Source organism: Vicugna pacos, chromosome 27, assembly GCF_048564905.1.
Source record: "Vicugna pacos chromosome 27, VicPac4, whole genome shotgun sequence".
Taxonomy (NCBI): domain Eukaryota; kingdom Metazoa; phylum Chordata; class Mammalia; order Artiodactyla; family Camelidae; genus Vicugna; species Vicugna pacos.
In genome coordinates this window covers 28,652,047-28,679,979 of record NC_133013.1, presented here as the reverse complement: position 1 = coordinate 28,679,979, position 27,933 = coordinate 28,652,047, and the positions used below count along the sequence as shown (strand labels likewise).

At 54.3% G+C, this 27,933-nt stretch overlaps 1 protein-coding gene across 3 annotated transcripts in view; it reads right to left on the bottom strand.

The window, feature by feature from the left end:
- LOC116285800 (uncharacterized) overlaps positions 1 to 27,313 on the bottom strand; it is a 92,829-nt gene extending 65,516 nt beyond the window's left edge. For all 3 annotated transcript variants that reach the window (XR_012064909.1, XR_012064910.1, XM_072951144.1), the window contains exon 1: positions 26,847 to 27,313. The gene's annotated coding sequence lies outside the window, so the exon portion shown is untranslated. The remainder of the gene's footprint in view (positions 1 to 26,846) is intronic.
- Between the last annotated feature and the right edge of the window lie 620 nt (positions 27,314 to 27,933).

The following is a 27,933-nucleotide window of genomic DNA, read 5'->3' as shown; positions in this document are numbered from 1 at the left end:
GGACTGCACCTGAGCTGACCGGCTTCAAGCCCAGGCTCTTCCCACCCCCCATAAAGCTGTGCTTTGTCCACGGGCCAAAGTGTCTGGCCGAGGACTTGGGGTCCCTGTGAGCACATCCTGGGCACTGTCAGACCTCTGGGCCACCCCCATGGCCCTTCGCATTAGAAATCGCAGGGACAGGACTTGGATTTTGTGAACTAAAATCTAAGAAGGAAACCCCTCACGTGGAAGCTGAGCTCTGTCCCCGGCCACAGCTGGATTTGCACTGGTTAATTGGAAAATTGCATTTATGTAACCCTTTAATCTGCATTCATGTGTTGCTAAGGGTGCAGCGAGCTGGGCGGGGAATTACATCCAGATTAGCTTTGATCCATGAGCAGCCTGGACTGGAGCTGCTTTCTGTGCTGAAAGGGGAGAATCTAAAGGATTTGGGGGCAAGGTCCCCCAGTGAGGGTGCTCTCCCCGTCTCCGGCCTCGGGCCCAGCGAGCGTGGGGCCTTCGAGGCTTGCCCAGTGAAACCCACACGGCCTCCTTGCGCAGAACGAGGGCTGAGATTTACCCAAAGAGCTCATCTCCAGCTGAGTTCGGCCCTTGGTTTCCTAAACAAAATTGGTCTTATTCTTCTCAACATGTGCTCGGCAAGATTAAAGGTCCATCGACCTGCACAGCCTAATGCACGCTGTGCTGGAAGCAGCCTCCCCCGTCTGCCCCCCAGCCTGGCCGCCAGGCCCTCCCGGAGCCGGGGGGGAGCGGGAGGGCGCAGGCTGAGCCCTGCTTGCTGAGTTGGGAAGACCCTTGGTGGGTAAAGGGTATTGCTGCGGGGGCCTTCACACTCTGTGAAGTTCTGAGGAAGTTATTGGATCTCAAAAACACTTTAAAGGATTTCAGCTGTGGTTGTCATGTTTTTTCTTTTTCTTTTCAAAGTGGGATCAACAGATGGGCATGGGTGGGGGAGATGTGGCTGAGAGGGTCAGTTTCCTTCTTCGGCGTGGGAGGCAGTCTGACTCTGGGGCCAGTGGGCGTGGGAGCCCACGAACACCGAGTCTAGGCTACAAAGGGGGCAGTGAGGCCAGGCTGGGCTCAGAGGTGCTGTGCGGGGGGCGCCAGGTGGCCGGAGCTTGACCCCAGGGCGTGGGGCCTCCCGCTGTTCCCACTGTTGCCAGGAAGTTCAATTCCATTCATCTGGCGGGGCAGAGCCCTGCTGACCTTGGCCAGCCTGCTGTCCTGCCTCGGCCCGAACTTCATCAGTCACAGCGAAGGCAGTGGACTGAGTGACTCATGAGGCTTATTCCAGCTCTGATGTTCTAATCTTACAAGCATGTCTGTGGATTTCCTGGCCAATCAGAGCAGCGTTTCCCCAAACTCTAACACTCCATGGAGCATATAAACATTGTGGTTTAAAAGCGTGGGTTCTGCAGTCAGCCTGCTGGGGAGAAACCCAGCCTGGCTCTGCCTCTCAAGTTCCTTACCCTTCCTCTGCTCGCCTCCCCTCCTCTGTACCACCTGCATCACAGAGATGAAGTGAGAAGTGGCCACGTAAATACGGGCAGGGCTGCTAGAACAGTGCCTGGGGCCCAGCAGGCACTGCAGGGCGGGAGCTGTGAGGAGCACCGCCCTCCCCACCAGGTGCCGCCCACTTGGACCTGAGCGCACACACCTTGGACAGCTCCTGGGCGGGCTGCACCGGCCGTGTTTCCTGGAGGGCATGCCAGGCCCTCACCAGGTGGCTGCTGAATGAACAGCCGTGTACAATCTGTGGCCTGTGAGCAGCCTCCCGGTGTCCACCCGGAGGCCACTTCACTCCTCCCGGTGTCCACCTGGAGGTCACTTCACTCCTCCCACTGTCCACCCGGAGGTCCACTCCACTTCCTCTCATCTAGTCCTCAAAGAAGATGAAAACCAAAGGTTCTCCCCGATCACACTCACACTGTCTTGTCTTGGGTGTTTTACCAGGAAAGTGCCCATTCTCTGCTTCCCAAGGGGCCCAATGGCTTCCGAACTGGAAAACAACCTAGAGTCTCCCGGGGGCAGAGAGAGTTGCGTGGGGTGGTGCTGTGGAGCAGGGGGCAGTGGGCAGGGACGGGTCTCCTGTCCCACCGGACCGGCCCTGTCTGGGGCCCCTTGCCCCTGTCTGTAGAATCAGGCGTGACACTGGTGTGTTCAGCAGGGCATCAGTCCCAAAAATACTCTGTCAGGGAAAAGTCTGGCCAAAAAGAAAAAAACCTACACATACACACCTGCGCGTATACATACGTGTGGGTCTATACATGTGCACGCACACTGGGAAACGTGGCTGCTGTCTCACACCCCCTTCCTGATGATGAACAAAGGTCACCTGTGTACTAAAGGGCCTGAGCGGTTCTACACTATAAAAACAAACTTGTTTTGTTCCACTTCACCCAGGGGTTTCCAAGCGTTTCCACCAAGACTCCTCTTTTCATGTGATTCCCCACATTGGCCTTCGATGGAATTAGATGGAAACCTCTGGCCCTTCCTGGTTCCAGCAGACTGCGCTTCCTCCCCGAGGAAACAGTAAACAAACGTGCAAGATGCCGCCGTCCCAAGAACTGTTTTCGTGTCCTCCTTTCTTGGCCTGAGGCAGAAAAAGAGAAGAGGAAACCAAAACCACACTGTCGTAAAAGGACCCCCGCCCTGGACTAGGGCAGCAGGGAGAGGCGAGAGGGAGTTCACGGAAGAGCCAGGAAGCCCCGCGTGAGTCACCGACCGCCAGTCCATCCATCAGGGGGCCACCCGGCAAGGCAGGCCGCACGGCGTGTTTGCGCAAGGCTGCTAGACATCTGGACGTTTCTATCAGCCCCAGTCCCCCCTGTTGCCATAAATTTAAGCTAATCCTGTGGGGCCCAGAATCACAGGAATAATCCTCACATCTGTGTGGGCTTTTCAGCTTCTGAAAGCTCATTCACAGCATTATCTCATTAGCCCTCAATGCCTATGGGACTGTCTGTGGGACTCAGGGATGATCCTCCCCACCCGGCAGAGAAGATGCTGAAATCCACAGAAGGAAAGTGACTTTCTCAAGGTCACACAGCAAGGCAGTGGAGAATTGAAACCAACGTGCACGTCTTCTAACCCCGAGCCCAGAACTCCCCCACGAGCTCAGCGCCACACGAGCTCAGCACCACTCTACAGGGGATGTGAGGCTGGTAAGCAGAGGGAGGCAGAGCAGAGGTGGGGAGCGAGCCCTGGGGACATCTGAGGCCTGGGGTGCCACCAGCCCGGACGCTCTGATGCCCCTGCCCTTCCCATGAGCCTGCGAATCACCTGGGCAGCCCCGCCATCCAGCCCGCAGCCACAGACTGTCCTGAATGCACGGCAAATGGGAATTACCAACCACACCGCTCGCTTGGCGAGGCCCCGCCAGCCCCGCCAGCAGGAAAACAGGCAGCCTTCTAGGGGCTCCCAAACAGCACTCCACACATGAGCAAAAGCGCTGAGTCTCTGGCGTTTGTGGACTCCTAGGAACTCGGTGCTTGAAAGAATTTAAGCACCGAAGTCCTGACCTCTCATTTTAACATAACGGCAAGGAATCCCATTTCACTGCATGGGTGCTGGCTCCTAAGGGCATTCACTCGGTTAGAGGGGCCCAGGACACAGGGAACCCAGAATCCTGGGCTCTCCCCACTCTGCCGGCCTTTGGCTGCCCTCTCTCACGCTGGCGCACACACTTAGAGAAGAGGGGAGGAGGGGACTGGGTAACACCAGCGCACCTCCATGTTCCGCTTTTCCCAGAAGGGGTTACAAGAGTCAAGCCAGATTATATGATATGTGGCTATGAAAGGACTGATCAAACTCTAGGCACCATCAAAGACCAGACATTATTGTTACCAGGAAATGACAGGCTCAAGATTCCCTTCACACAAAGTCTGACTTTCCCCAAGGAAATAATGGTAAACCAAGCTGCGTGTAGGGTGGAGAAGTCACTTAGAAAACTGAGCCGAGATCACCTCCCAGTGAGTCACCAGCTCAGTCCCCTGCCCCTCCCGCCCGCTAGCCCCAGCCCTCCTGCTGCCTGAACTTGGGGAGACGGGTGACCGGCCAACAGTCCTGGTTTGTCTGGGACAGAGAGGTTTCCTGAGTTAACAGCTGCCTGGCAAGACGCACCAGCACCTGTACCAGGGCCATGCTCTTTTAACTTCCGTCTCCGCCTGGACCCAGAGCCCCTGTTCTCTCTCTCACCCCAGAGCCTGGCACGTGCTCAGCTCAGCTCAAATCCACCCAGCATCCTGAGCCTCTGTCCGTGGTTCTGAAACTTTTCTGCACTGAGACAAGGCTAGTTCTCCTAACCCGGGGATACCTGCTGCTTCATCCAGGTATTCATTCAATAAATATCTTTGTCGGTTAGCTTTGGCTGTATAGTAAACCATCCCAAAACTCAATGGTTTAAAACACAAACTTCTTTTCTGCATAATTCTGTGGGTTACCTAGACCATTCTGGTTTGGGCCATCTTGGCTGATGTGTGGTTAGCTGGTAGCTCGGCTGAAGCTGAATAAGCTAGGATGCCCCCACTCATACGTCTGGTGACTGACACACTGTTGGCTGGGGCACCTCAGTATCTTCCATGCAGCCTCTGCAGCACGTTAGCTCAGACTTACTTGTATGGCGGACCCAGTGCCTCGCAAGCTCCAATGCTCAAGTTCTTTTCAAGTCTCTGTCACATCTGCTAATGTTCCACTGTCCAAAGCAAGTCACATGGTCAGGGCCTGAGTCCGTGTGGGACAGGGGCCCCCAAAGGCCCAGGCACAGGGAAGGGAATGATTGTGGCTGTTTTTTAAAAACAATCTGCCACTTCTCCCATTATCCTGTACCCCCAAAGCAAGACTACAAATAATGGGATGAACTGATGGAGACCCCATGGAGAAATCAGTTTGCCCCTAGAGCAGTTTTAAGCTAAGAAGCTGCCTGGCCTCCTGAAATCACTTTCATAACTGTATCAGCAACAATTAAAAGGCTCTTTGAGCCCTCCCTCCAACATGCAGGGCCACACTGTCAGTTCTCACTGCATCAGAGAAGAACTTTTCTTTTTCTACTTCTAAAAAAAAAAACCTTCTGAATTGCAAGCCTTTTCAACAATATTCAGCAATAATTTTGAGTTGTGCTTGGCTGGGCAATGAACCCTTAAGTTACCTTCTTGGATGAATGCAAAAGAGGGGAGGGGTACAGTAGAATTCCCTGGTCCCCAGCTCCCCAGAAGGCAGGTGGCTTTACAGAGCACCTTCTAGGGGCCAGACCCTCACATAAATTCTCACTTAATCCTTACAACAGTCCCTCCTTGACAGTGTTTCCATCTCTACTTCAAGGAGAAAGAAACTGAGGCTGGGGAGGTTAAATGTGTTGGTCAAAGTCAAAGAGGTGGCAAGTTGCACGGCAAGACTTCAGACCCAGGAGTTCTGACGTCAGAGTCAGAGTTCTTCCCACCACGCCACCACCGCAGGGCTGCAGCATGCTTAGACGCAGGGCAGACTCAGGGTCTGGGGCACAAGGGCTTCGATCCCAGCTCTGCCCCTGGCTCCTGTGTGGCCTCGAAACACCCTCGTGTCCTCTTTGAGCTGTCGTCCCAACGTCACAACAGTATCGGAACACCCGCACTTGCTAATCCAGGCTCCTACAGGGCACATGCGAAAGTCCTCAGGCTGCCCTCCGCCCCGCCCTGTGGAGAGAAAGTTCAACTGGCCTCTCTGGAGAGAGATTTTGGCAGCATCTTTCAAAATTTTAAATGTGTGTGTTCCTGACCTGGCAGCTCTACTGCTGCAAATTCATGTTAAAGATACATGTCTGCACGTGAGTTAGGATATACGTGTGCAGATGTTTATTCCAGCATTGTTTACCGTATCCAAGAAGCCCAGAAATAATGTAAATGTCCAAATGAATTACACCTACATGTGCTCCAAGGAAATATCATTTTAAAAGGAGGGGAGAGACCCGCTGATGAAGAAGCCCAGCCAACATACACTGCTGAGAAGGAATAAAGTAGACATACACATGACGGCACAGGAGGGTCGCCGAAACACACCTGAGTGCCACGATAAATGCTAGGATGGCAACGCTTACATGTGCTCACTTACGCGGAGAGAGCAAGGGAGAGAAACGCATCTGGGAGGAGACACACCAGGCTCTGGACAACTTCTGCCCCCAGTAATGGTTAAGAAGAGGGCGGGTTCGCTTTTTTTTAACGTGTTTTCACTTTCCCTATTCCCATACTATTGAACATGTTCATAACAAATTCGTACTGTATCCGTAATGTAAAGAGAGGGCAGAATTCTAGTGCTGGAAGAAACTGTGAAGATGACCACAGTCCATGGGGAGACGCTGGCTTGTTGCTGTCAGCGCCAACCACTGGTCGAGCCAAGCTGAGACCCCGACCTCCAGATACCCAGCCCAGGCTGCTTTCAGTCATAAGGGTGAGCCCATCAGAGAGCAGACAAGCCAGATCAGCCTGAAGAATCACGGATGGAGCACAAGGGGAAAGTCCTGGTCCGCCTGGAGAGCGTGGCGTTTGGGGCGTGGCTCTGCCCCCACCTACCAGGCAGCCCCCCGCACTTGTCCGAGCTCTGTCTCAGCAGGAGCGAGCTGGACTGACGATGTCCACCTCCCACGGCTGTCCTAAGCCTCAGATAAGACCGGCAGCAGGTCCTGGCAGCAAACCCGTGAACCTGACCCCTAATCAGGTCTGTGTTCAGTTATTCAGTCCCCTTCTCTGAACCCTGGACCTAGCAAAACACACATCCACCATCACGATGCGAAAGCTCAATGAAGACTGACTGGGGCTTCGCGAGGCTCACCATTGGACAGCAGGCAGCAGGGTCTTGTGACCACAGGGCTGGCTTCCCCTTCTGGCCTCCTCTTTGTACCCTTTCTCATCTCCCTGAAACAGGATGCAAATCCCCATAGCCGGGGCTCCAGCCTCACGGGAGAACTACTCTCCTGACACAGCTGCCCCCGGGCCAGGGTCAGGAGGCAGCTGTACGTCTGCGGTCCTCACAGGTGCAGGGCCTCCCCTGCGGGAAGAGAGACGCACCTGGGATCTGGAATCAGAGACAGGTTCAAATCCTGAATTAGCCCCTTACAGGTCTTATGAGCTTTTGACTTCATTCCGCAAGCAACAGGGAACCGTGGCCTGATTGGAGAGATCAGGTTCGTGTGTGAAACCTTGTCTGTGTTCACAGCCTCAGGAATGTAAGAAAGGCTGTCCCTCCCTGTGTCTCTGAGGATGGATGGAACCCACACCGTGTCTCTCCTCCATCCAGTACAGAACGGGCTAAGTGAGAGCAGGAGACAGAGAGAGGCACCTGCCTCGGGGCGTGGAGCACGGGGGCGGTCTTTCCAAGTGCCTCTCCGTGCTCAGGGGAAACGCTGCCCCAGGGTCTCGGGCCAGGCCTCTGCTCCGCACGTCAACTTCGCGCCCCTCCTGCCATCCTCCCCGATCCCCCTCTGTCCCTGCCTCTGCCCTCCCCCTCAGCATCTCGGGCACCCTAGATGCACGGTGCAGATGGCACTGGGTCCTGCCAGGGAGGCCAGGGATTGCTGGGTGGCACGTCTGGCCGCTGCCGGGGAGGGAGAGGGGACATCCGCGCTCTGGGACCGACTCAGGCCAGGGCATGACTTGGCATCAGCTGGAGGCCAAGACTGACCCACCTAAGCCCCCACAGGGCGCCGTGATCAGCCCCCTTCACACCTCACCAAGTCAACCTCCCCATCTGTCCTGGATTCAGAGAATGGTCGTCGCGGGCCCGCCGTGGCCTCAGCCCAGTGTGGGTCCCCGAGAAGCAGCTTTGCTCCCCTGCCCCTTCCAGACACCCTCCACCAAGCACCACTAGAGCTCATGGCTCCCCCGCCTTGAGACAGCACCACCCGAACACAGGAAGCTGTGGCGAGTCAGCGGGCGGCGTGCGGTCTGACTGTGAGCCGGGAGTGGGGGCAGGGCAGGGAAGAGCCCGAGCGGCCCCTCCCGAGCCCGGGCCCGTGTCCCCGCAAGGGCCGGGCTGCGGGCAACGCCAGCGCGGCTTGTGACCAAGGCCCCCAGGGAATGGTTCTACGTTCAGGTCTCTAAAGGAAGGCGGGGGCGGGGGGACCGTGGGGAGAGTCACTGAGGTCTGAACAGAGACAACCGGAGTTCTAAGCACAGAAGGCAAAGAGGAAGCAAAGGTCTATTCGGAGAAAAGAAGCAGCAACTGTGAGTCTCCCGCTGCCACTCAGCCTCTGCTTCTACGTCTGGACACGGCTCTGCATCTCCCTGCAAACGACTTCAGGAGGGTTTGCCGCTTCGCTCCTGGCGAAGCTCTCGCCCTGCCCCGCGGAGCGAGGGCGGCAGGGTCCCAGGACCCTCAGTACTGAAAGCGGAGTCCCTGGGCCGGGGCACCTCCTGGGAGCTTGTTGGAAGGGCAGTGTCTCAGACCCCGCCCCAGGCCTCCTGAGCCAGAACCCGCACTTGCGTGAGACTCTCAGGTGTTTCCGGAGCACGCCGTGCGCACGCGCATGTGTGTGTGTGAGTGTGTGCGAGAGCGAGGGGCGGCCTGAGCTCCAGGATGGGGTCCCCCTCGCGGGGCGCCCTCGCGCCACAGGCAGGCACGCCCCTGGCCTTCAGGGGCACGAGGGTGAACAGGCACTGTTTTAACAGCTAACTTTAAGGCCGCTTGTAGCAAATGATGCATCACTTACCGAAACGGTGAACTGGCATGAATTGGTGTTTTAAAAAGTGAGTCGACTTAAAGGAAACAGGCACTGACAGAGGGGACGAGAATGACTGTTTCCAGAGTGCTGACCCAGGGCGGGTCCTCACGCGGGCTGCGGTGAGGAGACGGCTGCACAGAGAGGGGCGTGGCTCGCTAAGGTCGCCCCGTGAGAGGATGAGAGGCAGCACTGCAGCCCACAGCCCCATCCAGGTCAGCAGCCCCCTGCCCGCCCTCTGCGCTGGCCGGGCGACTGAGCCAGTCACCCAAACCTGAGCCTGCAGCTGGAGCTGCAGCCACAGTGGCAGCAGGGACGGGGACGTCTGCAGGTGACACTAGGCAAATCAGCACAGTAAATCGCTGTTGCTGGAAAGGAAGGGATCACGTGACCCGTGGAGGCTGAGGACGAGTCATTTCTAGACAAACCGTCTCCCGCCCCCAGGGGCCCCCCACTCTTCACAGATGAATAAGCGTTTTGAGGGGCTCTGCATAGGCTGGGAAGCTGAATGTGTTCTCGGGTGTCGTTCGCTGAGGTTCTGCGGGCAGGAAATCTGAGGGAGCAGAAAGGTTGATCAATTGTCTTCCCAACCTGGCTAACAGAGGTTTGCTCAGATCGCTGGGATAAGAGCATTCAAGCTGCTTCACAAAACCAAAACAGAACAACTTCACAGCATTTTTAGGTTTTCTCAGCCCTACCTGAACCACCTGCGCCTTGGTGTTGTCTGTATCTGTCCAGCTTCCCACTTTTTCTACAACACAAAATTAAGGTGTAAAACTTGTCAAGTCTCTTGTCCCCTTTCCATCACCCTGTTCCAGGCTCCTTGTCCTGGCATTCAGTGCTGCCATCAGTATGGCCTCAGCCTAGCTTTCCAACCCAGCCCCCACTCATCTCTTCACTTCAGGTCCCAACCAAAAATATACCAGGAGCCACATGTGGCCAGACCACACCCACCATCCACAAACTTCCCACCTAGCATTCCACAAAAGCCATGCCACCTGCCTAGAACTCTCTCTCCACCCTTGAAACTCTCCTCCTTCAAGGTCCGGTTTAAATGCCCTCGCCTCCAGGAAGCCTCTTTGGATTGTTCCCAAGCCCTGCTTGAAACTCCCACAGCCCTCTATGGCTACCTTGTTACGATGTTTAGAACAAATTTCCAGGGTTGTGGGTAGGTCTTCCCTTATCTCTGTGTCCCAGGCTTCCTAGCCCAGAGCCCAGCTCCCAGAATTCCCACCAGGATTGAAGGCCCTGGAACTGGACAAGTCTCGGGTTTGGCTGGCAGTATCAGTTCAAGGGTGACACTGAGCAACTACCTAACCTGTTTACTTAGCTGTGAAATGGGAACATGACTCACTTCTTCACAGGGAAGCAGGAAAAAACCTGAGGCGACACATATAATGTGCTTATTTAGCACACGGCCTGGCACCTACCAGCGACTAACACATCACCACTGCTATGAGAGCCATGGATAATCATAAAAGCTAACACCATTTGCATAAAACCTGGAACCGGCTGAGGCCTGGAGGAGTCCGGACCCCAGCACGTCCTGCCTCCCTCCCACTGGCCCCTTTGCGATGCTGTGCCTCTCACATCCCAGCCCCTAGACTTGCCCCAAACCTTCCCTTCCTCCTTCACCCTTGCACCTTCAGGAGAGACCACAGGTATTTCAGGGGCCTGCAGTCTTCACTGGGTTGAGAAACAATGATCCAGCCCTGGCTCTGGTCTCCCGGGGAAAGGAACCCAGGCGAGCGGGGAGGAGGTGCTTGCCTGAGGTCTCACGAGCCCAGGCCTGTCTGAGTCTGTGCTTCCCAGAGCAGCATTTCCTCCCCTGATCCGGCACAGATGCAGCCGCTGAGATGCTGCTGGACTTCTCCCTCTGTTTTCAGGGAACAAGGGCCCTTTCCACGTCCACATCTTCCTTAACAAATGCACTCATAGGAGGGAAGCAGAACTCTCAGGTCTTTCTTCCCTGAACTAGGAGGAGACCTCAGGACAAGGAAACTTTCCAAAGGCCTGCCCTGGGGCCAAGTCCAGAACAGAACACGGGCCGGCAGGCCACGCCTGCCCAGGACGGTGCACGGGTGACCCCTCTGGGAACGAGCAGGCGCCTCCCTCCCAGCTGTCAGGCTGGCCCTGCAGATGAGGGAGGTCTAGGGGCAGCTGAGATGCTGGAGTTCAGCTTGAGCCAGACATCAGGGAACAAAGAAGAAGAGAGGAATGGAGTGAAGCCAGCCTCTTTAGAGAGTCCCTGGAGAGGAGGCAGGGGCCCGGTCAGCTGACAGCTAGGGGAACAAACCAGGAGGCAGGCCCTCACAGGGGCTCCAGGGGGGCATCGGCTCCTCCGACCCGGGGCACCCGCGGGAGAGAGGCTCTCTTACCCCGCCGCCCCGCCGGGGTCAAGGCAGCAGACACTGCTTCCATTTCAAACATCACTCAGCCTCACTTGGTCTGAAAGAAGGAAAACCTGCCTAGTGCTGAGTGGACGGTGGGACAGGAGAGTGGGGCTCAGGGACCAGGTCTGTCTGCACAAGCCCAGCCGGCAACGCTCACGATAAAGTCACTCTTCTGGGTTAAAGCGCCCAGTAACCTCATGAGAGTTCAAGGAGGAGAGAGGGAGACGGCGGGCACGCCGCCCTGGCCCCGCCGCCAGCCCTCCCACAGGGCTCTGGGACCCGGGGTTAGGTCCAGACAAACACAGCGGGGTCCGGCTCAGGACTGTGGGGACTACATGAGAAAACCTTGAGAGACTCCCCCATGGGAAGGAACTGGTGGTTTTGCTTTTGACCCAGCCAACAATCTGGATTTTTTTTAAATCCCAGGGAATCGCTTGAATGAGACCAAGATCCGCAGACGGGGTGGGCGGCAGTCCGCACAGCGAGCTCAGCCTGCCCCGGAGGCGTTCACCATGGATCGCGCTATCTCAGCGACGCCAGGTCGGGCCGAAGTTCATGAAGAAACTAGATTATCAAGTCAAGCACCCTGTTGACACTGTAATGGCACTTCACCTGGAGAATTCCTGACCTGAGTTGGTATTGCAGACCGACAGCTTTAACAGCCCCAACTGTACACACACACCCCTTGTAGCCACAGCCACCGCCACGTGACTTTGCACGTTCCTTTCAGCATCAAGCTGGAGACAGTGTCCCCACCGTTAAGCCCAGGCTAGCCTTACAATTTGCTCTAGCGGGTAGAATGTAGCAGAAGTGACAGGATGCCATTTTCAAGTCAAACCCTCAAGAGGCCTTGTGCCTCTGTCATTGGTGTGAGCGGACGTCCGAGTCAGCCTGCTGGAGGATGAGGGACACAAGGAGCAGAGCCCAGTTACCCCAAATTACCGCCGATGAGGTCATCCTAGGTCGGCGGGCAGAGAGAACCCAACCAAGAACCAGACACAGGAGAGCGCAGAGCCCAACCGAGGCGGCAGAGCTTCCTGGCCTCCCTGCAGCTGGCCGCACACCTGGAAGCTCCGAGCGGTTACTGTGCGCCTCTGGGGTCTGCAGTTGGTGGTAACGCAGCATGACCATGGCGACAGACGCCTGAGGCGGTTAGCTCGTCGGCTGTCGCTCCACAGTCGGCCATGAAGAGCTGTGGTCCCTAATCTTCCTCATCTCAAGTATGGATTTCTAAGAAAACCTGGCCAACAAGTAGCTGGAGGAAAGAAGCTATTAGTTGGCTCCTGAATTTTAAATTAAGGCTAAAACACTTTTTCTTCATTCGGAGACAATATGTGACTTAAATAATCCATTATTACACTCATTAAACATTCTTAAAATAAATCAATTGGACTTCCACCTCATCTCTGCTTCCTCTCAAAAGCCTTATTAAAATTACAGTAGAGAGGTTTTAAAAGGATAAGAACCAAAAAAGGGGGAGAAGATGAAAGAGAAGACAGTAAACAAGAGGTTTTAAGAAAACTTTCAAGAAACAGACGAACAACTGATGAGATGACTCAGATTTCAGCTTTTTCTCTCTTCAAGTACCTACAAGGGCTAAGCTAGAAGCAGCAAGCTGATTTATACACCGGAACTCTAGACAGTCTCAGGATTTGGTACTCCTAGGGGTTCTGGAAGGGATGGAAAAGTACAGATGTAACTGGAAGCTGTCTCAGCTACAATGAAGGAGAAAACAAGAGAAAGGAAAGGTGCAGACAGAGAGCCAGCACGGAGGCGAGGCCCCTAAACAAACAGAAGCCGCCAGGACGACGGTGGGGGGACGCCCAGAATGGCAGCTACACAGCGGACTCGGAGCCCCAGGCCAGACTGGAGCAGAGGGTTAAGGGTTCCAGAAGGCTGTCTTCTCGGAGAAAATAAAACTGAACTACTATTGGCTACGTTTAACCATATTTAGAGGAGTTTAAAAACATTTTTGGAAACTCTAGAGATAAATCAGTGACAGAAATATAGAAAACTAAGCAAACAACAAAAAAGAGGCAATCATTCACTGCAGGAAAAAGTAAAGCTGTGAAAGAAAGGAGACCATCGCAGTCCACGACACGGCTCAGCTATAAACAATATCCAAATTGTCGTAACAGCATGAACACAGAACACTGACACAGCATCAAAATGTGCGACAGAGTGACACTGGGGGGAGGAAGACGAACAGTGTGCCTGTGTCTGTGCGCGCACGTGCCTGTTGCAGAAAGCTGCATGCTATCACACAAAGTCAACGGTAATAATTAAAACTGAAAACAATCAGAAAATACAGGTATAATCATATTATTTTAAAATTTGGAGATGAAAATACAGAAAACAGGAGATAAAAGAACGGCCACAAGGAAGCAGGGCCGGGCTGGGGAAGAGCTGGGGGGGCTGCTTCCCTCGGCTGGAAGCCCTGTGTATCAGGTGGTTTTGAGCAGCGTACGTCTGTCCCACTGGGATAAAAAGTTACATTAAAATTTAAGAAACCGACTGAAGACCACGTGTATTAAAACTACAGGTTGTAACATATGTTCATTAAGCATCACTTGACATCAGAGCGGGGCACACCCCTAGCTGGCACGCAAGGGGCACAGTGTCACAGCGGCACTGACTGGGAAAGCTTTGCTGGTGAGGCTGTGCTGATTCTGGGTTTTTTCCTTCTACTGACCTGCTTCTTAACAACAGAGAACTCAAATTCTTCACAGCTGTATCACCTCCTTAACCCAGTCTGCACAAAACAAAGGCAGGCGGTCATAACCCACATCAACAAGCTAATCTGGTCTCCACCTCTGAGAACTGTGCACAAGTGGAGGGGTACTGAGCCCCCAGGCACGGAGGTATCCAGGCTGACCCCTCCAAGGTCAGTAGCTATTTCTCAGGAAGTCTAGCAAGAGGTGAGTGGAGGACACTGCCTGGTGAGAGGCTGGATCACGGATCCCAGGCGCCCCCATGGACGGAAGGGACGCCACACAGCACACAGAGCAGCCCGCCCTCTGCCCTCCCTGACAGCCGCTGCAAGACCTCGGGGGGAGGCGGCGGCTCCTGACCGTCACCCTGACCGCCAGCCCTGACCTGGAGCAAGGGCAGGTCGGGTTCAACATCCCAACGCCGTCCTCTGCTTCGTTCAAAATCAGACATCCTCCAATCGACCCCTCCGGGGAGCTGTTGGGCGGCTGCTTCCTGGTGTCAGCCAGGAGGGAAGAAGCAATTCATTTGCTGGGTCTGACTGCGGCTAAATGAAATCAAAGACAGAGAGGGCACCTTCTGCCAAGGAAACCGTCCACTCAGGGCAGCTACAAAGAACCACAGACAGAGGGGAAAGGGGAGAGGAAGTGGTGAAGGCAGGCAGGGATTTGGACATCCTCAAACTACCCCTCCTGACTTCACAGACGGGGAAACCAAGGCACAGAGGAATTGATTTGCTCAAAGTCGTAGTAGTTTAGGGGAGGGCTCTGACTTAAGACGACAAAAGTCAGCATTTACAGAGTGCCTGTGGCGTGCTGAGCCACGTAGACACACTCCCCGAAACCTCGGAGGCAAGGAGCTACGTATAGTACACGAGGATCTCCATTTTACAGATGAAGAAACGGAGGCTCCGAGGTTTAATTATGTAGTCCAGCACCAAAAGCTTCTAGTACGAGGGGGAGCTGGGACTAGAGCTCCGTCTGGTCATTGCCACCTAATTCCTAGGCTGTAGATTTTGACCGCTGGACATACCACCTCTTGGAGCGAGTCAAGGCCCCTGCTGTGAACCAGGGCCCAGCCTGCTGCCTCCAGTGCACGATGTGCCCAACTCTGCTGGTTACGCCGGGACCCCCTGCGGCGGAAGTGTGCTCCTCCTTCCTCTTCGTCTTCATAGGCACGTCCTCGGCCGTGAGTGTCTGGGCCTCCACCTCTGCCTCCCGTGTCTGCATCGCCGTGTCCGTGTGTGTGTCGGTGTCTGCCCTTGGTCTGTGTAGCCCATCTCTGGGTACGATGTGTGTGTGTCTCTGTCTCCCTCTGGGTAGCCGGGAAGCAGAATTCCACAGCAGATGACAGACGGACGGACGGGTGGACGGACGGACGCGGGAACGCATCTACCCACCAACAGCAGACGCGGCAATGGGCGTCGCTGGCAGCCGAGCCCCACAGAGCCACTCATCTGTCTCCCCTCGAAGGCTCCCCTCCCGAGGCCCGAGCGTTCCATTTCCGTCTCAGCCCGAAGCCGCTTCCCTGGGGCTTGCTGGCTTATATCCAGTTGCATTGTTGATACAGATCTTTATCTGCCTTGGGCTTATAACTGACATTTGAATTACTCTGCAAACAACGAATCAATATTTATGGATTCTCGGACCAAAGTATTTGCCAAGCCTGGTGTCCTGAGTTTCTCCCAGGCCATGAGTCAAGGTCGGGACTTTGTCTAATTAGAGATGGGGGAACTGGATCTGCCTCTAAGCGGAGGCCCTGAACTAGAACAGAGCTGTGTGCCCCCGGACTGTCTAACTAGACCAAGGCAGTTCCCCACTGGAAGTCCAACTCCCTTCACAATCAGCGAGCATCTCCTGTGTGTGCCAAGCATCCCGTTAAGCCTACGTGAGAGACAAGGATGAACAAAACCAGAGGCTCCCACACTGGGAGGAGACAGAGCCACACACAGGCAAACATGAGAAGCCTGCGCCCAGGGTTGCAACCGAGACCCAACGCAGTCCGGGGGTGCAGAGCTGGAAAGGGAACTTCTACTAAGCGGGGCTCCTTGGAGGGCGCTCTGGAGGAGGAAGGGCGTTCCAGGAGGGGACGGCAGGGCCAGCAGGACCTGGAGGTCCAGAACAGGTTTCAGGGCTGGAAGAGAAGGTTCGAGGGAAAGCATCACAGAAAGGTAGACTGAGGCCTGGTCCTGGAGAGCTCTGGAGACCAAACCGAGCCACGTGGCTTTCCTTCTGCAGGTGAAGGGGAGCCACACAAGGCCGTTGAGATAGGGAGGCACCCCAGCAGAGCTGCGCTTTGGGGAGTTCTCTGGGAACAGCAGGAAGCCTGCGAAGTGGGGGGAAGCGGGGCCTTCAACTGGCAAGGGCGGAGGGTGGGACCCGTGGAGTGCTCCAACACGAGCCCATCATCCCTGGGCCTCCCTCGCCAGGGCCCAGCAGGATGGCTGGGCCATCTTCCTCTCCACCTTTTAAGGACAGCCCTCCCCCGCCTTGAGAAAAACAACAAACAGGAGACTGATGCTTCTGGGCCCTCTTTGGCTCTGTGAGTTATAGAGGTGGCCTCAATCGTGGACGCGAAACCGTTTATCACTCTGGTGGATTTAAGCTCTGGCTCCAGGAGAAAGACAAGCTCTCTCTTGTCCCTGCATCTGCACAGACGCACAGGCCCAGGCAGTGATTTATCTGTCCAGCTGCCCTCAACAGCTCAACTGCAGAAGCCCTCAAGCTAAAGCTTCCGGCGGCATCTCCCCTCGTGCAGAGCACGGTCTGGGAGTTTGGGCGGTGGGGTGTGAGCACCGAGAGCTTGGGGAGATGGCTGTAGGGTCAGCAGGAGCTGCAAAGTACCTGTGGGGGGCCAACCGGCTGCTTCTCCTTTAGGCACTGGGGGGCACAGGGCCCACAACTGGGGGACCACACGAATGCTATAAATCCTTCCGAAATCAGAGGAAGAAATGAATACATTCATCTTTATACCAAGAGTCATAAAACATAATTTTAATACTTTTTTAATGGAGAAATGGGGCCCATGATGAAGGCAAAAGGCCCAGAGCCCATGGAACTCATACTATGGTCCTGCTGCCCGGCTTGGGCACTCAGTTTCAATTTCCTGTCATGGGGATGGATAGAGCCAGGCAGAGCTGGGGTCCAACCCCACCCACATTACTCAATAGCTCTAATTCCTGCTCTGCACCTCAGTTATCTCATCTATGAAATGGGCTAGTGACCTGAACCTTGCAGATGGGCTGAGAGAGCAGGAGATGTGTTTGGTATCTGGCAGAGGCACTGGTACCTACAACTACAGCCCATTTGCCCAAGCTCACTTCCGTCTTCCCTGGAAAGGCTTCCTGGCCACACCAAGCCTCCATTTCTCCTCCTCAACAGTGGGGCTGCTGGCTGCAAAGAGGCCCTAGGAGCCTCAGTTTCTCTTTGTAGTTCTCAGCTGGGCTGGGTCCAGGCCACACCCAGTAGGTGCTCGGTGTGGAGAGACTGTCCAGGTCGAAGCAGCTGTCACCAGCTTGAGGGCAGGGAGCACACCTCACACTCACCCGGTTTACCACGGCGTCAGGCGCAGAGCTGTCCCCAGGAGGTCCTCTGCGACTGTTAGCCGGCTGAGGATCTCTGAAAGTTTGGGTTGAGGGTCCTTGTGGTTTTCGCTCATTACATAGCCTTAAACTCTAACAATCAATGTTCACTGGTTCATTCAAACTCATCCTCATGGCTACACACTCTGACCTGCCCAACTCGATAAGCCTGCCTTGCACCACGCTCTCCTCCTCCTGGCTCTGGCCACACATAAACCCCAGGACCCTTGCACATGCTGTCTGAGCCTCCAGGACTGCCCTGCTGCTTAGTCTGCACATCAGATTTCTCATTCTTCAGGTGTCATAGAGACATCACCTCCTCAGGGAGTACCTCCATGACCACCTTCCTAAATGCATCCTTCTAGTATTTCTTTCGGCTCTGAACCTGACCAACTTCTCCATGTACTCAACCCAAGTTTCTTGCCTCCTCTCTCTCAACACATGTAAGATGCTTGAAAGTAAAACCATGGCCAATTTAAATCATTAAATCATTCCTGTGCTACACAATACCCAGCACAGGGCTAGACTCTGAAAATGTTTGTCAAATGAATAAATGAGCAGATGGGGAAATTCTCTTGTTAAGAAGGACTGCGTAGACAGGCACTGAGGGGCTGTCAGAGGCTTCTGTGCCTTAGCCAGGTGACAGCCTGGAATGGTCAAGTGTGTAGGAAAGGGCAGAGCACCCCTATGAGAGACTAAGATGACGCTGAGAGAGCCAGACCCAGACACCTCACTTAAGGAGCTGGTCCCCCAGGAAAGACACAAAACATCTGTAGGCTCTAACATGGGGGGCAGAGGGAAACAGCTCAGTGGTAGAGCAAATGCTTAGCATGCATAAGGTCCTGGGTTCGATCCACAGCACCTTCGTTAAAAATTAATTAATTAAAAAAAAAACCTGTGGGTCTAACATGGGCCCTCCACGCACAGTGCAACATTGGGATTTTCGCGAAACTTCACTTGAGTCTTCCTGGGCTGATTATCATAGACTTGTTTGAAAGAATATGGTTTCACTCATTTAACTAACAAACACTTAATAAGCTCCTTCAGTGTGCCAGGCACTGTGGTTCGGCGGAACGTTCAGTGATGAACAAAAGCACTGCTGTCCGTGGAGTGAAGAATAGAGAAGACAGAAAATTTTTTTTAAAAAAAGTTTTTTTTAATAAAAACGAGTGTGGGGCAAGTTATCCAGAACAGCAGCTCTAGAGGGAATCTTAGACGTGCAATAGTGTGCGCCAGAGTCCCCTGCGACCCTCCCCGGAGTCGCTGCGCTGCCCGGGTCTTTCTGCCCCGAGAACACCGGGCAGGGGCGGGTGAAGAGTGCCTTTCCGCAGGCAGGGGTGGGGGAGGCCTCAGAGGCGGACACAGGCCTGCTCTTTGGGCGGGGTAACTGCCTCGGGGCCAGGGGTTCTCCCTGCCCTCCCACCCAGCCCAGTATCCTGCGGGGATACCGAGGGGATGGTGGGAGCCTCAGCATCCCTGCTCCAGTGCGCGTGGGTCGGGCAGAGGGCCTTGCCCCGCCCCTCGGACACAAAAGCCCCCTTAGCTCGCTGTGCGCGTGTGTGTGTGTACACGCACGCGTCTGAGTGTGACTATGGAGACGCGCAGATGTGACCGTGGGCGTGCGCGTGCGTGTGGCCGGGTGCGTGTGACCGTGTGCGCGTGGCCGCGGATCGGGCCCCGCCCCCGCTCGGCACCCTCCCGGGAAGGAAGCTGCAGGGAAGGGGCCAGATGGTCTCCTCTGACCTGCTATTTATCATCCCGGCAAAAGCTTATTCAGTTTAATGCTCTTCGGCAATTCATTTAAGGGCTCTGTTTGTTTCTGCTGATGAGGACTGTTAATTTGCACAGCGGTCTCATTAGGCCTAAACCACCAATTAATTCCTTTTGTTCTCATTAAATGGCTGATTCCTAAACATTTCATGGACAACAATGGGCTGCCCCGGCCCAGCCAATGCTGCAGGGTGGGGGAGCAGGTATGGATGGGGGCTCTCCTGGGTCTCCAGGGCTCTGGTACGGCCACCCTATAAACCCTCGGGTCCTGCCATCACACACCCGGCCCAAAATCGAGGTCCCAAAGCCCATCGTCAGGGCACAGCAGGCAGACGGGGGTGTGTGCAGCGGGCAGTGCCCAGCAGAGAAGGTCCTTAGCGCGGAGGCCTGAGCCTGACTCAGGCGCCTCTGGCTCCCCGGGAGGACCCTCACTGGCAGGCCTCGGTCCAGGGCCTGCTCTCTGGGCCCCCTGCTTACACTGGGGAGGTCCTCCGGGGAACCCGTGACTGTCACTCAGCCGTGCTGAGCAGGAGCCTCTGTCTGCTGAAGATGCCAGGCCGGCTCTTCCATCGCCTTGGCCACTCTCATTCTGGAGCCCCGGGTGCAGAAGGGGGTGGGCAGGGAGAGGGGTCCCAAGACTGCACAGCGATGCACTGGACACTCTGCTGTCCGGACCCCCAAAATCAGTCATCAGCTTTAGCAAATACAAATACAGGATGCTAGATCAATATGAATTTCAGACAAATAATTTTTTAGTATAAATATGTTCCAAATATCACAGGTATATTTATCCTAAAATTATTTGTTGTTTATCAAAAATTAAAACTGAACTGGGTGCCCTGTATTTTATCTGGCAGCTGTACCCCAACTGGTGAACTTCTACTCATCCTTACAGACTCAAATCAAGCGTCACTTCCTCCAGGAAGCCCTCACTGATTCCTGATTAATGTAGCTGCCCCGTTGGTACTCTCATGGCTCCCTGGGCTCCTCCACCAACTCTGATCACACTTTTCACAATGTTTTGTGATTAGTAACACAAATGCCCTGCCCTCCCACTACCTTTCGAGCCCCTCGGGGTGGTGGGAAAGGTTCCTCATCTAGCACACCCTTCTCCATTGCCTGTCCCTAGCTCCTCCATCCTCAGTAGACACTGTACTCAAGATGAGGAACTCCCTCCTGTCCCCACCAGCAGACAAGGGGTGGTAGGCAGGAGGTGGGGGCTGGGACAGGGTCTAGTTGTCACCCAGCACATCCATTCTCCTTCTTCCCTAGTAACAAACCCCTGCCTGGGGCAGCACTGCACTCAGCTTTGAGACACTTCCCAGCCTCCCTTGCAGCTAGGTGAGGCCTTGGATTAAGTGATAGCCAATGAGTGTTGTGCCGGAATTCCAGGAGAGCTGAGAGGTGGTGACTTTGTCCTTTCTCTTGCCTCTTTTCTGCTGCCTGGAATGCAGACGTGCTCGCTGGAGCTCTAACAGCCATTCTGGACCATGAAGTGACCTTGAGGATTGGTGAAGCAGAAATGTAAAAAGAGCCTTGCCTGTATTACTTTGTGGAGTCACCATTCCAGCCCTTTACTACATACCATCAAGAACTATGAAAGGTCTGAAATTGTACCCTACTGGCAAGTTAACAAGTTAGACCGTCATGGTTTTATGGAGGCTGGCAGAAGACACTAGTGACTCCTGGGTCAGAGACAAAGGGCCTGATGGCTCATGATACAGCAGGCAGTGTGAGCTTCCTGTTCCTGACAGTTTGCATTAGTTCCCATGGGGGCACATGGAGCAGTCCAGAGAGCTGCTATAATCGCAGTGGGGCTGGGTCACAGCCGAGGAATCCCAAGCTTGGGAAACCCCAATCTTTTGTGATATTTTATAAACTCTCTCGGTCTGAGAGAGTAGCACCAGCAGTCCTGCACCACCTATGCCCTGAGCAAGACATTATCTTTCCTAGACTGGACAGCGAAGAGATCCGCCCTCCGACACAGAGAACAGCACTGTATCTACCCCCCGAACCTGCCCCCTGTAAGATGTCCTCGAAGGCGTGCTCTGAGAACAAAAACTACCCGTGGCTCTTTTATAAGATGCACGAAAACACGGCAGACCTACTGTCTCCCAACTCATACCTCCAAGCTGCTTTGGGGAGACAGAGAACCCCTGTGTGATTAAGCACCATCGTTCAGCTGTCCCATGCAGCTGAAGCAAATCCTAAGCGACACCATAAGAAAGCTTACTCCGCTTCTTTCACCTGCTAAGTGTCTGCTCTCTGTGCGAGGGGGCCCTCAAAGGAAAAGACCACGCCCCAAGCTTCGTCCTCAGAACTGGAATACTCGTCTTTAACACGCCTGAAATAAAAACCAGCTGCATGCATTACGCAAAGATTACAGTTTTTTTCCTCTGAGTTCTATCATCAAAGACCGAGATGACCAAGATGGACTTCAGAGTGGGGCTATGAGACGTCTGCCACATTCTCATGGGCGTGGAAAACCTGCTCATGGGTGAATATATGGCGCCTGGCAGGCCTTAAGGAAACAGTAGAAATAATTCAAAGAAGCCCCACTGCAACTCTGTTGACCCCCCCACAGCATCGCTACTGTGTTACCTGCCCACACTCCACTCCTTTTGGCAACAGCATCCTCGCTTCTTTGGGGAACTCTCCCTCCCCCTCACCTACCCACCAGTGAGGCTCTGGAGGAGACCGCCCACCAGACCGCCCCGCCGGCCACAGTGCAGGAGCAGACAGGGGAGCCCTTCCCAGGGACCTTTCAACTTGGGACGAGGATGGAAAGCGACAGACGGGAGTTACGGGCAGACAGGTTGCTCCGTCTCGCAGAGAAGATCGGTCTGAGAGAGTAGCACTGACAGGAGATGAGAGGCAAGGAGAGTCCTGTTGGTGATGGTGGTCTGGTCCCCGGGAGCCTACTCCCTGTTCTTCCCACAGGTCAGGCCCACAAGTCAAACGAGTCCTTCTCTTGCCTGACCACTTTGAAATGGATCACCGTGAACTGTAACTTGGAATCCAAATGACCACCTTCCCAGTTGGGTCTGGAGATCTTAGACAGAGACCGAAGGGCCTCCTATGTGTCCCCTCTGCGTCAGCCTTTGCAAGGAGGCAAAGAAACACCCAACCAGCCTGCCCGTCTGGACCATCCGCACACGCCATAGAGACCACGCCAGTGGAGAGTGTGCCTCCAACCACATGGTTAAAAGGAGATCAAAAAGCACCCCACCTGTCCCCATTCCAGTGTGGACCGAGCCAGCAAGTGAAGCAGGAAGGGAGGCCTCAGCTGACCTCTGTCACCTGCTGGCGTGGGAACACTCTCCGCTGGAGCCCCATCAAAGCCGCCCTGGGAAGGCAGGTGCTGCCTGCTCCCTGCACACTATTAGAACTCATTTCCATATGTTCCTTTGATCTTCTCTCCAGGATAATTGTTCTTGTGGGGCTCAGGGCGTGGGAGGGCAGGAGGTGTGCGCTCCTGTTTATCAACTCACTAAACATGAGCTTTAAATTAAAACCCACACCACATGCTGGCTCACACAGGAACAGGATTAAGACCGACTGCCTGCCTTCTGCTCCCAACGCCAGTCCAGGTTCCACCTGCTGTTCCCTCTCATCTGGGGGACACCTAAGCAGTAACCTAGCTACCACAGCTCCCAATCTTCTTTTCCCCTTAAGTTTGGGAGACTGCACCCAGCTGAAGGGGACACACGGCCTGGATGGGGCCCTTGCACCCGCCCGTCCATCAGCCAACCCCGCTGTAACAGTGGGGCTGCTGTGCCCACCAGCAAGCATCCCTGCACCTTCTCAGTGTCCGGCCCAGAGCGAGACCCTGCACATGTACTGCCTCACCGAATCTGAGCCAGTCTTCCCAGAGAGCCCGAGAGAGGCTCGACCGTCCTCTCCCAGAGGAGAAAGCAGAGGCCCCGGGGTCACACAGCTGGCAGGCGGCAGAGCTGGCATTCCCACCTGGAACTCTCTCACTTTAAAGCCACACCCTCTGCACAGCCGTTTACCATCAATCTGGTCTCCGCTATCCAGCTGCTCCCCACCTGACCTGTGGCCAGTAGGGCTGGCTCGTGGCTCTTCTGTATGCACGTTGGGTCCAGCCTTACATTCAGACCATACTGGTGGCCATTCACCTAGAGTGGTTGATCGACAGGAAGGAGTCTGCTTCTGCTCCAAATCTGAGCTTCAGTTGCCTTCTACTGCCTGAAATGTACACATTTCAGGCTTGGGTTAAGGCATGGGGTCCCTAGACATCCCCAGTTAAAATGTGTACACTCTCCATGTATCAATTATCCATTGCTGCCAAACAAACAGGTCCCAAACTTAGTGGCTGCAGACAACCACCCTTCTGTTTGCTCACTATTCTGTGGATCAGAAATTTGGGCTGGGCTTTTCTGGGCAAGTCTTCTGCTGGTTCCTCTGGCGTCACTCATGCAGCTGTACTCATCTGGTGGCTGTCGGGGCGGATGATTTCGAAGAGGTGAAGATGACTTTGAAGAGGTGGCTGGCCTTACTGTTGTCTGGGTGATGGGGCTTTCGGGACATTGGGGGAATGAGGGGCTGGGGCCCAGTGGAGCACCAGGGAAGTGGGTTTATAAGTGGAAAGGAAGTGGGAAGGAAGAAAGGGGTTGACCAGCGTTGCTGTGGACTGCGTATTTGAATCCCTCTGAATGTCACTGGAGAAACTTGAATTAATTTAATTAAATTAAAGAATTAATTTTTTTTAATTACTGGAAATTGTTGAACTCTGCCTCCTAAACATCATGCTCCCCAAGGCTCGCAAGGGTCACACAGGTGTTTAAACAGTGCCTTCCAGTTGGTAGAGGCTCTGCATGCATTACTTCACAGCCACAACCAACCCGAGAAATAAATGACATCATCGCTCGCATTTTCAGGTCAGGAAACTGAGCCTCAGAGCAGGACAACTAGAATCAGAAGGTTGAACGAGAGGGAGAGGCCAAACAAGGCTGTGACCCTGAGTCCCCTGCGCCTCTCTTGTGCCGCACCGCCTCCCTCTAACCTGTACACTCAGAGCAGTGGTCCCCAGTCCCGGGGGCCCAAGTCACCTGGAGAGCCTGCAGAAAACACGTGTGTTTTGGTCCCATACCCAAGAGATGTGGATTCAGTAGGTCTGGGGCAGGGCCTGGGAGACAGAATTTTCAACAAGTAGAAATCTAATGCTGAGATACAACAATCTTGATCAAGAAGAACAAGGCTGCAGGCATCACACTTCCTCATTCCAAACTATATTACAAAGCTATAGTAATCAGAACAGTACGGTACTAGCACAAAAACAGACACGGAGGCCAGGGAAACAACAGAGAGCCCAGAAATACGCCCACACACACAGTCAACAAGCTTCTGACAAAGGCACTGAGAGTACACGTGGGAAAGGACCATCTCCTCTGCAAGTAAAAGGTACTGGGAAATTGGACATCCACACGCAAAAGAGCGAAAGCGGGCCCCTATCCTACAGCACACACAAAAGTAAACTCGAAAATGGATTAAAAACTTAAATGTAAGATCTGAAACCTTAAGACTCCCAGAAGAAAATGTAAGAAACCTCCTTGACATGGGTCTTGCCAACGAATTTTTTGGATTTGACACTAAAAGCACAGGCAACAAAAGCACAAGTAAATAAGTGGGGCTATAATCAAACTAAAATGCTTCTGCACAACAAACACAATCAACAAAAGGAAAAGGCAACCTACTGAATGAGAGAAAATATGTGCAGACCACATATCTGATAAGCTGTTAGTCTCCAAAATATATAAGGAACTTACACAACTCAATAGCAAAAAAAAAAAAAAAAAGCTAATTTTTTTAAATAGGCAAAGGACTGAGTAGATATTTTTCCAAATAAGGCATACAAATAGCTACCAAGTACATGAAAAGATGGTCAGCATCACTAATCATCAGGGAAATGCAAATCAAAACCACAAAGTGATATCACCTCACACTTATTAGAACGGCTGTTACCAAAAAGACAAAAAATGACAAGTGCCAGTGAGGATGTGGAGAAGAGGGAACCTTGTGCACCATTGCTGGACCATTTGAAAAAGGGCATGGAGATTGTGGTCTGAGGCAGAACAGAGATCACCAGGATCTTACCCAGGTGTGCCAGGAGCACAGCGATGAGCGCCCTGTGGGCCTGGGGACTGGGAAGGTAAGGGAGCACAGCCAAGTTCCGGGAGACTTGGGGGCCATGCCTTTGGAACTGGAGGCCCTGATCATCAGGGTCCTCGTGTGGTCCCAGCATCCAGTTTTATAGTCACGGTTCCCTTTGATTCTTGCCAAGAGTTTAGAAAAGTTCCTCCTGAAAATTGCCTCTGCTTTTTCTGTGGGGCACTAACCACAAAGTTACTTAATGAACAAACTGTGTAATTGGTTGCTGTGTTGAAAGTGCAGCTTGCTCACCCACAATCCACCCCCATCTCCTGCTCCAGCGAGCCCCTCCGAGACAGCAAGTGCCTGCATGCACAGACTCCCTTGCTGCTAGGATTCCATACTGATTTGCGTTCCATCAACTGATGGACTCGTCTGAAACTCAAATTCAGAACCGGGCCAAGAGGGGAGAGAGGCAAACATGAGGCTCCTATTTTGTTGCAGAGTCATCAGGATTCTAGAATATGCAACTGTGGCAGGAGCTGCCCCAGTGTGGCCTGAATAGGACACTCTTAGCAGCGTGGTCCCTAAGAGCCACCCCTGGGACCTCAGCCTCATGTCTATTTCTTCAGACCTGCAGCAGTTCTGGAGGCCATTGAAGTGTTTTTAATAAATAGAATAAAAGTAATAAATGCATAAAAATTTTTAAATAAAAAATAAAAATGTAATGACAATAATTTTTTTTAATCTTTAAAAAATTTTTTAAAAGGCCACTTAATACCCTGCAAGAAGTCCCCTTCTGCATAAACAGCCAGAGTAGATGCAGTGCTTGGCAGCTCAATCCTGACTGACTGTCATTCAGTGCCAGTGTCTCCATGAAGACAGACTACAGCTGCCTTGTCCATCACTGGCCGTCTCCTGCCATCTCCATCTGGAGCCTGGAACATAGTAGGTGCTCTGGAAACATTCATGATGCACGGACTAGAGGAGTGACTTTTCAGGCTGCCTTACAGCTGCTGAGAGAAGTCCAGAGAAGAGGACTGTCCCTACTCTGGGTCCAACTTTCCAGCCAGAGACAGCCCCCAGGAGCTAGCAGGGACAGCGTGGCAGCCAGCCCTGTCCAACGGCTGGATTTCCCCCTAGCTCACTGGCCACCTTGTGAGAGCTGGAGGGTAAGGAGAAAGGAGAGGAACCCACTCCCTCTCCACCCCTGCCCCGCTCCTTCTGCCACCCACGAGGGACGGCTTACAACGTGTTTTATTTCACCTTAAGTCTTCTCATAGGGAGTCCTTCAGGGCCCCCAGTCAGCCTCACAACAAAACAAACCGAGCCAGGGTGCCAATTAGCACTATTGATCTGCAATCAGAAGAATCAATTAAGAAAAATATCACAGCAGTTGCTAATCTCTGCTATCAGAAAAAAAAAAATCACTCCCCTGGAAGGGTTCCTAGCGGCCACATCCTCCCCTGGGCTTCGGAACCGCTCTGTGTCCCTCCGCAGCCACTGCGCTCAGAGTCGGGCCTGGCAGCTGCAGGTTCCCCTCGGGGCACCCCAGGCCCGCCTCCTCCGAGCCCCGAGCCCCCAGCGCTCAGCTCACCTGGTCCCCAGGTGCGCCTCTTCACGCGTGCGAGATGCCGCCTAGCTCCAGGCGGGGAGGCGTCCTGCCAGCTCCTGGGTCTCCGAACACTCCGGGCCGCGCCCACAAGCAGGGAGCAAGAAGTCCCTTGGGGCCCGGCTTTTACGAGCAGGGGACCCGCTCCCAGGAGTCCTTCTGGGCAGAAGCCCCGACGGCGGGCCTGAACTAAGCACCCGCCCCCCGGGGCTGGGGGCCCCCCCGCACGGCCCCGGGAAGAGCAGGAGGGACGCGGGCGCTCCCGGCCGCACGCGCAGGCCCGCCTCGACGCCCCCCCGCCCCCGACCGGACTCGGGTCGCCCCCGCGCACAGCACTTCCGGGGCAGAAGGCGCGGGAACAGGAAGTACCCCAGCGCCGTGCCAGGGGCAGGACTCCAGGGGCAGAGAGGGTTACCCCAGAACCCGGACACCCTGACGGTGGGAACCCCTTTCTGCCAAGTACCAGAGGTACTACTGTGTTGGCGGAACTGCCTACCCTCCTGGGGCCCATGCCCCGCCCACCTTAGCACCATGCCCCGCCCACCCTGCCTTCTTGTCCCACCCACCTCACATTATGCCCCGCCCACCCCGCCGCCAGGCTCCCCCTGCCCTCCTGGGGAATCGTTCCCTGCTCCCTGCTCTGGCTGCAGCAAGCAGGACAGTGTAAACTGTCCCCTGGTACATTAACATCCGCCCAAGCAGTCATTAACAGAGTCGCAATTGATTTCTCCAGAATGATTGCTATTGCGCAGGGAACTTAATGGAATCCCAGGGTCATTTTTCATTAAAAAGAAATGCGGTGGGTAAGCAAAAGGGAAGAAAGCACGCTCTCCACTAGCACAGGACCGCTCCAGTCACCCTCCCATGGAGATCTCCAGGAGCCTGTGATGGGAGCACATGGCATTCGAGCTGGTTAATCAGCCAGCAGAATGGAGACCGAGGCTTATTAGGCAAATGGAGCATGATGGATGTTTTATTTCAACAGTGGAGTTGGGAGAAGAGGGGAGGCAGGGAGGAGTTTGCAGCAACAGCTGGCCAGCTGGATAAAGCTGGTCAGGAGGGGCCAGGTTCT